This window comes from Hyla sarda, chromosome 1 (genome assembly GCF_029499605.1).
Source record: "Hyla sarda isolate aHylSar1 chromosome 1, aHylSar1.hap1, whole genome shotgun sequence".
In the NCBI taxonomy this organism is placed as follows: domain Eukaryota; kingdom Metazoa; phylum Chordata; class Amphibia; order Anura; family Hylidae; genus Hyla; species Hyla sarda.
The window spans coordinates 489,049,662-489,066,150 of record NC_079189.1 but is presented as its reverse complement, the minus strand read 5'-3'; positions in this window follow the sequence as shown (position 1 = coordinate 489,066,150).

Genomic DNA, 16,489 nt, shown 5'->3' with positions numbered 1-16,489 from the left:
GGCGTCACGAATAGTAAGGGTTAACGCGTCATGAATAGTAAGGGTTAACAAGCACTCCGCATACCCTACATCCCCCAGGCTATCACACAAGCTTCTTACCCCGCCCGTGCCACTTGGTCCTCATTACCATAATAACAAAACAGAATATAACAACAGAACAAGGGGATGGATCCTTGCAAGGATAGCATCATTTTAATCAGCATCACCTGCACTACCAGCCAGTACCAGTGGTTAGTGCGGGTGCTTTGCTGACAGTTTTCCTTTAAACAGCAGAAAGGAGGGCCCGCTGTGAGCCCCTAACCCCAAGTCTAGCCCCAAACCTCTATTCACTTAGACTGAAGGGTGGGCTGCTGGTACTTTAAGGCAAGCACAAGGGCTGCCAGGGGCAGGCACTACTTTATGGGGGCACTATCTACTGGGAGCATTACTTACCTGGGTAAAGTACCCACTGGTGGTACTACCTCCTGAGAGCACTACTTATCATGGACATTACCTACCTGGGGGCACTACCTACTGAGGGCACTACCTGCAAGGGGCAGTAACTACCTGGGGGGTCACTAGCTACTGGACCATTACCTATCTTGCAACTTACCTACTACCTACTGGGGACATTACCTACTACCTACCTTTTAGGGCATTAACTACAACCTATCTGGGGGCATCACCTGGTACCTACTGGGGACATAACCTACCTGGGGGTACTACTTTCTGGTAGCATTACCTATACCCTACCTACCAGAGGAATTATCTGCCTGGGAGCAATACGAGGGGCATTCCCTATGTACTGGGGGCATTACCAACCTACTGGGTGCTTCTAACTTATTGGGGAGATTCTCTACCTACCTGCTGGGGGCATTACCTAGGGCACTGAGAGTAGGGAACAGGTGGGGAATGTGCTTAAAAAGTGTGGAGCCTAATATATTTGTTGCTTGGCAGATTCTGCGGTGACAACTCATGATTGGAAGAAGATTTCATGATGATCTAAGCAAGACAGAGAAGAAAAGATAAGAGAACGACTCCAAGAAGACGCTTTCTGTGATGTAACTGCACTGTAATCACTTATACAGTCTGCAGTGCCTGTATAGAGCCAGGGTCACTACTATATGGGCTTTGTATTGGGGATATTGGTTTCTTTTCAGTGGTTTTTATACAGTCACTGTGTGGTGGTAATGATAGTGGTCATGGTGTATCAGTATTATTCTTATTTGTATACTGGTATTATTGGTAATATTCGTCTCAGTATACAGCATTTGGTCAGTAACAGTGTGATGGGAATATGTATGGTGATAAAAGTGCTCCTTTTATACTGGTATTATTGGTCTCAGTATACAGGATTTGGTCAGTAACAGTATGATGTTGATACTTACTGTATAGTGATAATACTCCTCCTTTTTATACTGGTATTATTGGTAATATTGATCTCAGTATACAGGGTTTGGTCAGAAACAATATGATGGTAATATGTATGTTGATATTTCTCCTTATATACCAGTGTTATTGTGTAACTATATACTTTATTTAGAGGTTTTTATCATGGGAAATTGCCTTACCTTAACAGGCTAGGTACATAAAGTGTATTTCAGGCATATTCATAGTCTCTGGCTGGAGGCACATGGTAAGTGAACTATTACACCCTGTTCACACTGGTGTGGTACTGCGTGGCGGCTGCTCCCACCGTGGCACTGTGTCTGCGTGGGAGGGGGCGTCCCGTGGGCTGGTTCGAATGGCATTTGGGGCTGCTCGGCCAGCAGGTCGTCTCCCTTCCGTGGGCACTGGTGTCATGGCGGTGGTGGTCGCCACGTGGTGCCGCGCCATTTTATGCTAGGGATGATAGGGACCCGCCACATCCAGGTGGCCGTGACGAGGCTGGCGGGCTTCATGCACTTTATGATCATAAAGTACACAAACGACCTGTTTGTTTTATATATATATATTGCTGAGAAGCGCTAGATCATTTGTGCATATTGTGGATGTGCGACCATGTCTTCATTTTGTCTCTGTATCCACATTTATGTACTGTATAGTGATAATACTCCTCCTTTTTATACTGATATTATTGGTAATATTGGTCTCAGTATACAGAATTTGGTCAGTAATAATATGATGGTAATTTGTACGGTGATATTTCTCCTTATATACCAGTGTTATTTTGTAACTGTATGATTTATTTAGAGGTTTTTATCATGGGAAATTGTCTTACCTTAACAGGCTAGGTACATAAAGTGTATTTCAGGCATATTTTATTTAAAAAAAATGTGTCCACAAAATCCAAAAATGTGTAAGGAGAAAGGTTGAGTCAGTATTTTTAACATCAATATGCTTTATGTAAGTCTTTGAAAAAGTGGTTGTATTGCACAAAATACGCAAATAAAAAGGAAAAATTTTAGCATCCGCGACATGTCACTTATTTACACGGCTGTAATAAACAATGTCCTTTTTTGCATATTGTGTGCACAGACAACTACTTTCCCATACACTTACATATAGCACATTAAAGGGGTACTACGGTGGAAAACTTTTTTTTTTTTTTATCAACTGGTGCCAGAAAGTTAAACAGATTTGTAAATTACTTCTATTAAAAAAATCTAACTCCTTCCAGTACTTATTAGCTGCTGAATAATACAGAGGAAATTCTTTTCTTTTTGGAACACAGTGCTCTCTGCTGACATCATGACCACAGTGCTCTCTGCTGACATCTCAGTCCATTTTAGGAACTGTCCAGAGCAGCATATGTTTGCTATGGGGATTTTCTCCTACTGTGGACAGTTCCTAAAATGGACAGAGGTGTCAGCAGAGAGCACTGTGGTCATGATATCAGCAGAGAGCTCTGTGTTCCAAAAAGAAAATAATTTCTGCTGCAGTATTCAGCAGCTTATACGCACTGGAAGGATTAAGATTTTTTAATAGAAGTAATATACAAATCTGTTTAACTTTCTGGCACCAGTTGATTAAAAAAAAAAAAGTTTTCCCACGGAGTACCCCTTTAACCCCTAAAGAATGCAGGGTTTTTCCGTTTTTGCATTTTCATTTTTTCCTCATCACCTTCTAAAAATCATAACGCTTTCAATTTTGTACATAAAATTCCATATGATGGCTTATTTTTTGCGAAAATTCTACTTTGCAGTGACATAAGTCATTTCACCAAAAAATCCACAGCGAAACGGGAAAAAAAATAATTGTGCGACAAAATTGAAGAAAAAATATCGGGACGGTATGAGGGCTCATTTTTTACACCATGATCTGAAGTTTTTTTATCGGTACCATTTTTGTATTGATCAGACTTTTTGATAGCTTTTTATTCATTTTTTCATGACTTTGGAATTTTTTTGCGCGTACGCCATTGACCGTGCGGTTTAATTAACAATATATTTTTATAATTCGGACATTTCCGCATGCGGCGATACCACATGTTTATTTTTATTTACACTGGTTTTTTTTTTATGGGAAAAGGGGTGTGATTCAAACTTTTATTAGAGAAGGGGTTAAATGACCTTTATTAACTTTTTTTTCTTCACTTTTTTGCAGTGTTTTAGCTCCCATAGGGGGCTATTACACTGCACACACTGATCTTCTACACTGATCCCTGCAGAGCCATAGCTTTGCATTGATCAGTGTTATAGGTGGTCGATTGCTCAAGCCTGTATCTCAGGCTTGGAGCAATCAATCGCTGATCGGATGCGACGGAGACAGGTGAGGGGACCTCCGCTCGCATGCTAGCTGATCGGGACATTGCGATTTTATCGCGATGGTCTCGATCAGCCTGACTGTCTTTCATTTTAGACATGGCGATCAACTTTGATCGCCGCATCTAAAAGGTTAATAGCGCTCTGTGCCGCACGCTATTTGCCCAGGGTCCCGGCTATCATTAGCCGCCGGGACCAACCCGGTATGATGCGGAGTTAATAAGAGGTTAATATAAAAAATACATAAATTTTGTATGTATATTTATGCATGAACTGAAATATTGTTCTTCTTTGATTTCTAATATAATGTATTTATGCACAATATTTGTGTGTATATAACAAAAAATATAGGAAAAAAGTACATAATCTTTCTGCGATTTTGCGGATCCATTTTTTAAATGAAATACGCTTAAAATATCCTGTGTATACTGTGTGATCATAGCCTGTATAGCGTGTGTATGTGTATATTTCATTTTTTTTATTTTTTGTTTATTTTTTCCCATTATGTAGCCTATTATACCCAACTATGATTGACATCTGGCCCCTCCCATTTGTGGCCCTGCCTCCACATAGCCACCCCCATGGCTAAAATGGGCTTCTTATTGTAAGATGCCCGGGCCTAATTTTGGTCCCAGTCCGGCCCTGAGCGTAGCTCTATTTGCCCGCCAAAGAGGACCTGTGTGTCGCAGTTGTAAAAGAGCCTGGTGAAGAGACGGTCTCCTGCAAGGTAGCTCCTGCTGCTAGGAAAGCTGGGTGATGATTCCTGTGAGAAATATAATTGTAGCCATATTATTTTCACCCAGCTTTCCTAGACTTCAAAACATCAAAGTTTGCCTAGATATGTGTTGCCACATATGAAGGCAAACTTTGCTGTTTTGAAGTCTAGGAAGTAGAAAAGCTGGGTGAAAAAAATATGGCTGCAATTTTATTTGTCACTCAGCTTTCCTATGGCTGCAATTATATTTGTGCAATTATATTTTTGGTGTTACCACATATGTAGGCAAACTTTGCTGTTTTGAATTGTAGGAAAGCTGGGTGGAAAAAAGGGCTGCAATAATATTTCTCACTCAGCTTTCCTATGGCTGCAATTATATTTGTACAATTATATTTTAGGTGTTACTACATATATAGGAAAACGTTGCTGTTTTGAAGTCTAGGAAAGCTGGGTGGAAACAAATATGGCTCTAGGGTGCAATTATATTTCTCACAGGAATCATCACTCAGCTTTTCTACTAGAAAAGCTGACTGATGAATCCTGTGAGAAACAACAGGAAACATCATTCAGCTTTCCTACTAGGAAAGCTGAGTGATGATTCCAGTGAGATATAAAATTACAGACATATTTTATAAATGTGAAGAGAGGGAAGTAGTAACAGATAGGAAAGGGCAGTTTTTTATTTTGACTGTTAAAATAGACGGACTTGAACGTGTGATGGCATTTGTCTATAATCCACCCACTTTAAGATAAATAAGATAATAAGGGAAATAAGAAATAATTATAGCTTAAATATTGTTGTATTGTTCTCATGATTGTTATAAAATTAAATAAATACATTTTATTACTATCAAATTATCATCAAGATGATCAAAATGGAGTCACATCAGGTTCTGTTGATAGCAGATACGTAACCATGGCTACTCCAAGAAACAAAGAAAGAGTCTCGGTGACATCACGTGATGTCATAGAATTCTGGAGGCATTACATTGCTCTGACAGTGCCCAGGCCTTCAGTCTGTAGATTGTTACAGAGCGGTTTGCATTTCCCTTGCGGTTTTTGCCTTTTGTGCCTTTTTTCTTCATCTGCTATGGAGATTAAAGGATTGGGGTTCATCCCCCTCTTCCTGGCCCTCTGGTGTATGGTCTGGATCTCCACCAGCTACACCATCACCATGATCCAAGGCCATGCTGATTCCCCACTGGTATACATCAGTGAGACGGGGATTTTCTTTCCTGAACGGATCCCATTCTGTTTAGGATTTATAGGGATGGCCATAGCCTCTTTGGGTCTGACATGGCTGAATTATAGGTTCATCTTGTTCCATCGTGAAGACTTTGGACCCCGTCATCCATTGATCCAGAAGACCCTACTAGTCATCGCTTGGTCATCCTGTGTCCTGACTGTCATCATGTCAGTATTTTCAACCAAAGACTACCCGATGATTCATCTCATCGCCGCCATGACTACATTCATCTGTGCTGGAGCATACAACATGTGTCAATCCATCCTCCTGTACAAAGTGCCCGGAACATCAAGAGTCATCTGCTATGTTAGAGCCATCTGCTCTGCCATGGCCCTTGCCTGTGTGTTTCTTATTATCGGAAGTGGGGTCATTGTATACACCCACCTGTGTGCTGGAGAATGTAAAGAGATGAGTGAAGCCTTTGTCAAGATCATCGAGTGGTCAATGCTGGTCCTCACCCTGCTGACATATGTGACTTACTATTTCAACCTGCAACACCTATTGTTGACCATGTCCAGGAACACCTGCAGCATCTCCCTAAGGGTTAAGATTGATGCCTTTGGAGTATAGAGGACCATGCAGAACATCATAAGAACCTTTCATCTGTATGTTGGAGTTGGAATTTCACGCCACAGCCCAGAACTTACTACTGGAACAACTAGAACTGCGGCAACTCTAGAGATAAAGACCTAGAGCCAAGAGATCCAACGGAACCAAACTCTCTCCATAACAACAAGAAGGAGGAAGAAAACAGATTGTTATGTTCTTATAATAAATGTCTTATCATTTAAAAAAAAATGTAAATCTCCTGTTTGTCTTTGTAGTCCTAAACTCTTTATATGTATAGAAATATATGTATCTTAATTTTTACTCTGGCTGCACAATATATTGCAATAGAATCACGATTTTTGCATTTTACGATATAGCGATTTCATCCTTGGCCAAATTTTGCGATTACTTTAGCGATGTTAGGAGGAGAAACAGTGGGCCACAGGCTGGAGTTGCGCTGCATGGGAACCAAATGAATTATATATGAAAAACAAAACCCTTCCAGTACTTATCAGCTTCTGTACACTACAGAGGAAGTTGTGTAGTTCTTTTCTGTTTGACCACATTGCTCTCTGCTGCCATATCTGTCCATGTTAGGAACTGTCTGGAGCATGATAGGTTTGCTATGAGGATTTGCTCCTGCTCTGGACAGTTCCTGACACAGAAAGAGGTGGCAGCAGAGAGCACTGTGCTCAGACTGGAAACAACTACACAACTTCCTCTGTAGTATGCGAGAGCTGATAAATACTGGAATGATTAAGGTTTTTAACCACTTAGGGACCTACGCCTTCGCTCCCTGGTACCGGACCGGGGTGACTGTGATATCGATTAGCAGGCACCCCGCGCAAATGCCCAGGGGGGTCATCAGACCCCCCCCCCATGTCAGCGATCGCTGCAAATCGCCGGTGAATTCACACTTTGACCCGTTGACCTGGAAAATAAGGGGTATTGGGGTTGTCCAAGACACCCAGATCCCCCTGAAGGGATAGGAGTGAGGTGGCAAGGGTGCCACCCTGTTATCCCTGCTATTGGTCGTCTGGAAGTGAAGATCAATAGCAGATCGGGAGAGGGGGGTTAACTTTCTGTTTCCCCGTTGTGCCCACCCACAATAGGCTGGGCAGAACGGGGAAACCGAGGAGGACCGGCGCTGAAGTCCACTTACCCATCGGCGGCAGCAGCAGGCAGCAATCGGCAGCAGAAGAGGACGGATATGCGGCTCCCTGGATCCTACGGAAGCCGGTGAGTTGCTTTGCAACATCTGGAGGGCTACAGTCTGAGACCACTACACAGTGGTCTCTAAACTGTAGCCCTCCAGAAGTTGCAAAACTACAACTCCCAGCATGCCCAGACAGCTGTTTGCTGTGTGGGCATGCTGGGATTTGTAGTTTTGCAACAGCTGGAGGGCTACAGTTTGGAGATCACTGTGCAGTGGTCTCTAAACTGTGGCCCTCTAGATCTTGCAAGACTACAACTCCCAGCATGCTCTTCGGCGATCAGTACATGCTGGGAGTTGTAGTTTTGCCACAGCTGGAGGCACACTGGTTGGTAAAATACTGAGTAAGGTAACAGAACCTAACTGAAGGTTTTCCAACCAGTGTGCCTCCAGCTGTTTCAAAACTACAACTCCCAGCATGCATGGTCTGTCAGTGCATGCTGGGAGTTGTAGTTTTGAAACAGCTGGAGGTTTTTACAGGGTACCTTCACACGGGCGAGTTTACAATGAATTTCCTACTTCAAGTTTGAGCTGTGGCAAACTCCTAGCGGGAAACTCACCGTAAACCCCCACCAATGTGAATGTACCCTAAAAACACTAAACTAACACACAATAAAGGGTAAAACACTACATATACACGTCATTCCACTGTCCCCCCCCCCCCCCCCAATAAAAATGAAAAACGTATTGTACGGCAATGTTTCCAAAACTGGGCCTCCAGCTGTTGCAAAACAACAACTCCCAGCATTTCCAGACAGCTACTGATCAGGCATGCTAGGAGTTTAGCAACAGCTGGAGGCACGCTGTTTGAGAATCACTGGCGTAGAATAGCCCTATGTTCACCCCTATGCAATCCCTAATTTAGTCCTCAAATGCACATGGCATTCTCTCACTTCGGAGCCCTATTGCATTTCAAGGAAACAGTTTAGGGACACATATGGGATATCGCTGTACTCGGGAGAAATTGCACTACAAATTATGGGGGTCTTTTTCTCCTTTTAACCCTTATGAAAAGGAAAAGTTGGGGTCTACACCAGCCTGTTAGTGTAATCTTTTTTTATTTTTTTACACTAACATGCTGGTGTTGCCCCATACTTTTTATTTTCACATGCGGTAAAAGGAAAAAAAGACCCCCAAAATTTGTAACGCAATTTCTTCTGAGTATGGAAATACCCCATATGTGGGCCCAAAATGCTCTGCAGACACACAACAAGGCTCAGGAGTGAGAGCGCACTATGTACATTTGAGTCCTAAATTAAATTGGCGATTTGCATAGGGGGGGCTGATTTTACAGCGGTTCTAACAAACACAAAAAATATAAATACCCATATGTGACCCCATTTTGGAAACTACACTCCTTACGGAATGTAACTATGGGTATAGTGAGCCTTAACACCACTTAGGTGTTTGACAAATTTTAATTAAAGTTTGATGGGAAAGGTGTTACCCTAAATTTTTCATTTTCACAAGGGAAAATAGGAAAAACGCCCCCCCCCCCCAAAGTTTTTTTTACCCCATTTCTTCTTAGTAAGAACATACCCCATATGTGGATGTAAAGTGCTCTGTGGACTAACTACAATGCACAGAAGAGAGGGAGTGCCATTGGGCTTTTGAAAATAAAATTGTTCCGGAATTGAAGGCCACGTGTGTTTAAAAAGCCCCCCATAGTGCCAGAACAATGGACCCCCCCCCCACATGTGACCCCATTTTGTATACTACACCCCTCATGTAATGTATTAAGGGGTGCAGTGAGCATTTACGCCCCACCAGTAAAAAATGAAATGTAATTTTTCATTTGCACCGCCCACTGTTCCAAAGATCTGTCAAACGCCAGTGGGGTGTAAATACTCACTGCACCCATCATTAAATTCTGTGAAGGGTTTAGTTTCCAAAATGGGGTCACATGTGGGGGGGGGGTCCACTGTTCTAGTACCACGGGGGGGGGGGGGCTTTGTAAACGCACATGGCCCCTTACTTCCATTCCAAGCAAATTCTCTTTCCAAAAGCTCAATGGCGCTCCTTCTCTTCTGAGCATTGTAGTGAGCCAGCAGAGCACTTGACGTCCACACACGGGGTATTTCCATACTCAGAAGAAATGGGGTTACAGATTTTGGGGGTAATTTACTCTTATTACCCCTTGTAAAAAATGTTAAATTTGGGAAAAAAACAGCATTTTAGTGATACATTTTTTTTTCCATTTACACATCCAACAAAAAGTCGTCAAACACCTTTGGGGTGTTAAGGGTCCCTGTACCCCTTGTTACGTTCCTTGAGGGGTGTAGTTTCCAAAATAGTATTTTTTTTCTTTGCTGTTCTAGCACCATAGGGGCTTCCTAAATGTGACATGCCCCCCCAAAAATTATTTCAGCAAAATTTGCTTTCCAAAAGCCAAATGTGACTCCTTCTCGCCCGCAGAGCATTTTACGTCCTAACATGGGGTTTTTCCATACTCAGAAGAACAAATTTTGGGGTAACAAATTTTGGGGGGCATTTTCTCCCATTACCCTTTGTAAAAAGGGTAAATTTGGGATAAAAAACGTCATTTTATTTTTCTTTTACACATCTGACTTTAATGAAAAGTCGTCAAACACCTGTGGGGTGTTAAGGCTCACTGGACGTGCCATGAGGGGTGTAGTTTCCAAAAATAGTATGCAATGTGGGGGTTTTTCTGCTGTTCTGGCTTCCTAAATGGGTCATGCTCCCCCAAAAACCATTTCAGAAAAACTCACTTTCCAAAATCTCATTGTCGCTTCTTCCCTTCTGAGCCCTCTACTGTGCCCGCCGAACACTTGACATACACATATGAGGAATTTCCTTACTCGAGAGAAATTGAGTTACAAATTTTGAGAGGATTTTTCTCCTTTTACCCCTTGTAAAAACTTCAAAAACTGGGTCTACAGGAGCATGCAAGTGTAAAAAATAAAGTAGAATATGTCACGAAAAAAACAATCTCGGAATCAGAATGAAAGGTAAAACCATCCCAGAGTTATTAATGCTTAACCCCTTCCCGCAGAATGTCATATATAAACGCCGGGTTGTGCAGTGCGTTCACGCATCCCGGCGTTTATAAATGACATGCAGTTAACCCGGCGATGCGCAGCATCGCACGGGTTAACTGGCAGAAGTCCCGCTGTTTCCAGCAGGGGACAACTTCTGCTTCACCCCCAGGACCATCAATTGATGGTCCTGGTCAGCGATCACTGTGATTGGTCACTGTGGACCAATCACAGTGATCTGGGGTGAAAGTTCAGATCCCCCGCACTGCCCGCCCCTGGAAGTCGGGCAGAACGGGGGACGATGGCTGCGGGGACCTGCGGCATTCGGGGGGAACACGTGGGGACCGGCGGACTTACCTGATCCAGCGGCAGGACCGAGGAGCAGCGCGGGACCGGCCACGTGGACGAGCAGCGACGGGTGAGTATATGGTCCTCAGAAGCAGCAGTGAAGATCTTCACTGCTGCTTCTAGGAGTCTGAAAACTACAACTCCCAGCATGCCTAGACAGCCTTTGGCTGTCTGGGCATGCTGGGAGTTGTAGTTTTGCAACATCTGGAGGGCCTCAGTTTGGAGACCATTGTATAATGGTCTCCAATCTGTGTTCTTCCAGCTGTTGCAAAACTACAACTCCCAGCATGCACTGACTGTCCAGGCATGCTGGGAGTTTTAGTTAAGCAACATCTGGCCCTTCAGATGTTGAAGAAATACAACTCCCAGCATGCCCTTCAGCTGTCTGGGCATGCTGGGAGTTGTAGTTTTGCAACAGCTGGAGACACACTGGTTGGGAAACATTGTTTCTAACTCAGTGTTTCCTAACCTGTGTGCCTCCAGCTGTTGCAAAACTATAACTCCCAGCATGCACTAAAGACCATGCATGCTGGGAGTTGTAGTTTTGCAACATCTGGAGGGCCCCAGTTTGGAGACCATTGTATAATGGTCTCCAATCTGTGCTTTTCCAGCTGTTGCAAAACTACAACTCCCAGTATGCACTGACTGTCCAGGCATGCTGGGAGTTTTAGTTCAGCAACATCTGGCCCTTCAGATGTTGCCGTACTACAACTCCCAGCATGCCCTTCAGCTGTCTGGGCATGCTGGGAGTTGTAGTTTTGCAACAACTGGAGACACACTGGTTGGGAAACATTGTCTGTTTCTAACTCAGTGTTTCCTAACCTGTGTGCCTCCAGCTGTTGCAAAACTATGACTCCCAGCATGCACTAACAGACCATGCATGTTGGGAGTTGTGGTTTTGCAACAGCTGGTGTAACACCCCCCCCCCCCGCCACCCCCCGTGAATGTACAGGGTACATTCACATGGGCGAGGCTTTTACAGTGGGTTTCTCGCATCTTGAGATGCAGCAAATTTTGCGCTGGGAAACTCGCTGTAATCCCCCGCCCATGTGACTGTACCCTAAAAACACTACACTACACTAACACAAAATAAAATAAAAAGTTAAAAACACTACATATACACATACCCTTACACAGCCCCCCTCCCCCAATAAGAACGTCCGGTACACCACTGTTTCCAAAGCAGAGCCTCCAGCTGTTGAAAAACAACAACTTCCAGTATTGTCGGACAGCCGTTGACTGTCCAGGCATGCTGGGAGTTTTGCAACAGCTGGAGGCACCCTGTTTGGGAATCACTGGCGTAGAATTCCCCTATGTCCACCCCTATGCAAATCCCTAATTTAGGCCTCAAATGCACATGGCGCTCTCACTTTGGAGCCCTGTCGTATTTCAGGGCAACAGTTTAGGGCGACATATGGGGTATCGCTGTACTCGGGAGAAATTGCGTTACAAGGTGTGGGGGGCTTTTTCTTCTTTAACCCTTCATGAAAAGGAAATGTTGGGGTCTACACCAGAATGTTAGTGTAAACATTTTTTATTTTTTACACTAACATGCTGATGTTGCCCTATACTTTAAATTTTCACAAGAGGTAAAAGGGAAAAAAGCCCCCCAAAATTTGTAACGCAATTTCTCCCGACTACAGAGATACCCCATATGTGAGCGCAAAGTGCTCTGGGGGCGCACAACAAGGCCCAGAAGGGAGAGTGCACCATGTACATTTGAGGTGATTTGCACAGGGGTGGCTGATTGTTACAGCGGTTTTGACAAACGCAAAAAAAACAAAACCCCACATGTGACCCCATTTCGGAAACGACACCCCTCACGGAATGTAATGAGGGGTGCAGTGAGAATTTACACCCCACAGGTGTCTGACGGATCTTTGGAACAGTGGTCCATGAAAATGAAAACTTGTACAGCCCACTGTTCCAAAGATCTGTCAGACACCAGTGGGGGGTAAATGCTCACTGTACCCCTTGTTACATTCCTCAAGGGATCTAGTTTCCAAAATGGTATGCCATGTGTGTTTTTTTTTGCTGTTCTGGCACCTTAGGGGCTTCCTAAATGCGACATGCTCCCCGAGCAAAATTTGCTCTCAAAAAGCCAAATATGACTCCTTCTCTTCTGAGCATTGTAGTTCGCCCATAGTGCACTTCAGGTCAACTTATGGGGTACCTACATACTCAGAAGAGATGGGGTTACAAATTTTGGGGAGTATTTTCTGCTATTAACCCTTGCAAAAAGGTGAAATTAGGGGGGAAACACACATTTTAGTGGAAATTTTTTATTTTTTTTTTACATATGCAAAAGTCATGAAACACCTGTGGGGTAATAAGGCTAACGTTATTCCTTATTACATTCCTCAAGGGGTCTAGTTTCCAAAATGGTATGCCATGTGGGTATTTTTTGCTGTTCTGGCACCATAGGGGCTTCCTAAATGCGACATGCCCCCCGAGCAAAATTTGCTCTCAAAAAGCCAAATATGACTCCTTCTCTTCTGAGCATTGTAGTTCACCCATAGTGCACTTCAGGTCAACTTATGGGGTACCTCCATACTCAGAAGAGAAGGGGTTACAAATATTGGGGGGTATTTCCTGCTATTAACCCTTGGAAAAATGTGAAATTTGGGGGGAAACACACATTTTAGTGAAAAAAAAATATTTTTTTTTACATATGCAAAAGTCGTGAAACACCTGTGGGGTATTAAGGCTCACTTTATTCCTTGTTACGTACCTCAAGGGGTCTAGTTTCCAAAATGGTATGCCATGTGAGGGTTTTTTGCTGTTCTGGCACCATAAGGGCTTCCTAAATGCAACATGCCCCCAAAAACCATTTCAGAAAAACGTACTCTCCAAAATCCCCTTGTCGCTCTTTCCCTTCTGAGCCCTCTACTGCGCCCGCCGAACACTTTACATAGACATATGAGGTATGTGCTTACTCGAGAGAAATTGGGCTACAAATATAAGTATATATTTTCTCCTTTTACCCCTTGTAAAAATTTAAAAATTGGGTCTACAAGAACATGCGAGTGTAAAAAATGAAGATTGTGAATTTTCTCCTTCACTTTGCTTCTATTCCTGTGAAACACCTAAAGGGTTAAAATGATGACTGAATGTCATTTTGAATACTTTGGGGGGTGCAGTTTTTATAATGGGGTCTTTTGTGGGGTATTTCTAATAAGAAGACCCTTCAAATCCACTTCAAACCTGAACTGGTCCCTGAAAAATAGTGAGTTTGAAAATTTTGTGAAAAATTGGAAAATTGCTGCTGAACTTTGAACCCTCTGATGTCTTCCAAAAGTAAAAACTCGTCACTTTTATGATGCAGACATAAAGTAGGCATATTGTATATGTGAATAAAAAAATTTTTTATTTGTAATATACAATTTCCTTACAAGCAGAGAGCTTCAAAGTTAGAAAAATGCAAAATTTTCAAATTTTTCATCAAATTTTAGGATTTTTCACAAGGAAAGGATGCAAGTTACCACAAAAATTTACTACCATGTTAAACTAGAATATGTCACGAAAAAACAATCTCGGAATCAGAATGATAACTAAAAGCATTCCAGAGTTATTAATGTTTAAAGTGACAGTGGTCAGATGTGCAAAAAACGCTCTGGTCCTTAAGGTCAAAATAGGCCTGGTCCTTAAAGTAATTAAAAAATGTGTATACATTTCTTTCACCAGTTTATTTGAATTTTTTCCTCCTAGGTACCCCTTAAAAGGAAAACTCAGGTGCAGGAACACTCAATCCCTATCAAAAGATAGGGGATAAATATCTGATTGTAGGGGTTCCGACTGCTGAGAACCGATCTTCTGCACAGGACCCCGGCAGTCCCCAGTAATGCGGCATGTTGACCCCCGCATGAAGTGGTGGCTGACACGCCTCCTCCATGCATCTTTATAGGAGAGTTAGAGATACAGCATTCGGGTATCTCCGGCTCTCCCATAGATTGCAGTGGGTCCAAGTGGTTGAACCCCCGCGATCAGACACTTCTTTCATATCCTTTGGAAAGGGGATAAGTTTTCGTGCACTGAAGAACTCCTTTAAAGGGGTACTCCGGTGAAAACCTTTTTTCTTTTAAATCAACTGCTGCCAGAAAGTTAAACATATTTGTAAATTACTTCTATTAAAAAATCTTAATCCTTCCAGTACTTATTAGCTGCTGAATGCTACAGAGGAAATTCCTTTCTTCTTGGAATACTGATGACATCACAAGCACAGTGCTCTCTGCTGACATCTATGTTCATTTTAGCAACCGTGCATAGCAAATGTATGCTAAGGGCAGCATGGTGGCTTAGTGGTTAGCACTGCTGCCTTGCAGTGCTTGGGCCTTGAGTTCAAATCCCACTAAGGACAACAATAAATAAAGACTTATTATTATTATAATAACTTCAGCAAAGAGCACTGTGCTCGTGATGTCATCAGAGAGCATTCCAAAAAGAAAAGAATTTCCTCTGTAGTATTCAGCAGCTAATAAGTACAGGAAGGATTAATATTTTTTAGTAATTTACAAATCTGTTTAACTTTCCGGAGCCAGTTGATTTAAAAGAAAAAAAGGTTTTCACCGGAGTACCCCTTTAACCCCTTAAGGACGCAGGACGTACTCAAACGGCCCCTTTTCCGAGTCCTTAAGGACTCAGGACGTTTGAGTACGTCCTGTCAAATCCCGGCCCCCCGCCGCTAGCCGGAGGGGAGCCGATGCCCGATGCCTGCTGAAATCGTTCAGCAGGCATCGGGGCATATCGCCCAGGGGGGTCATTATGTCCCCCCATGTCGGCGATGGCCACAGATCGCTGGACAATTCAGTCCAGCGATCTGCGGCAGATTCCAGGTCAATCGGGTCTCCAGTGACCCGGTGACCCGGAATTACAGGCTGTTCGGGGCCGTCTCTGACGGCCCCGAACAGCCAGAGCCTGCAGGGGTGAGGTGGCACTGGTGCCACCTCACGATCGCCCTGATTCGTCGGCCGGATTACCGGCCGACCAATCAGGGCGCCTGCTGCGGGTGTCACTCCTGCAACCCGCTCCGCCCCTCTTCCGGAGGACGTGAGCGGGTGCGGGACGTGCACCCCAGGTGCTGGGGACCCCGATCCCCAGCGTCAATGTTGGGATCGGGGCCCCAGGAGCGACGGCCGCGGCGGCGACGACGAGGGACTGACCTGTGCGGCGAGGATCGTTGGAGGTGAGTGACAGCCTCCTGCTGATGCTTAGCAACAGCTCCCAGCATGCAAAAAGGGCATGCTGGGAGCTGTAGTTATGCAAAAGCAGGAGGCAGACCACCACAACTCCCAGCATGCCCTTATGGGCATGCTGGGACTTGTAGTTTTGCAACAGCTGGAGGCACATTTTTTCTATGGAAAAGTGTACCTTTAGCTGTTGTGTAACTACAACTCCCAGCTTGCACCAACAGCTAAAGTGCATGCTGGGAGTTGTAGTAGTGCATCTGCTGGTTGCATAACTACAACTCCCAGCATGCCCGTTGGCTGTCGGTGACTGCTGGGAGTTGTAGTTTTGCAACAGCTGAAGGCACACTGAGTTATGTAGCAAACCAGTTTGTCTACAGCTGTTGCATAACTACAGTCCCCAGCATCCCCAGCCAAAGTAGTATGCCTCCAGCTGTTGCATAACTACAAGACCCAGCATGCCCTTCCGCTGTCCGTACGTGCTGGAGGTTGTAGCTTTTGCAACAGCTGAAGGCACACTGGTTGCAAAACACTGAGTTTGTTACCAAACTCTGTG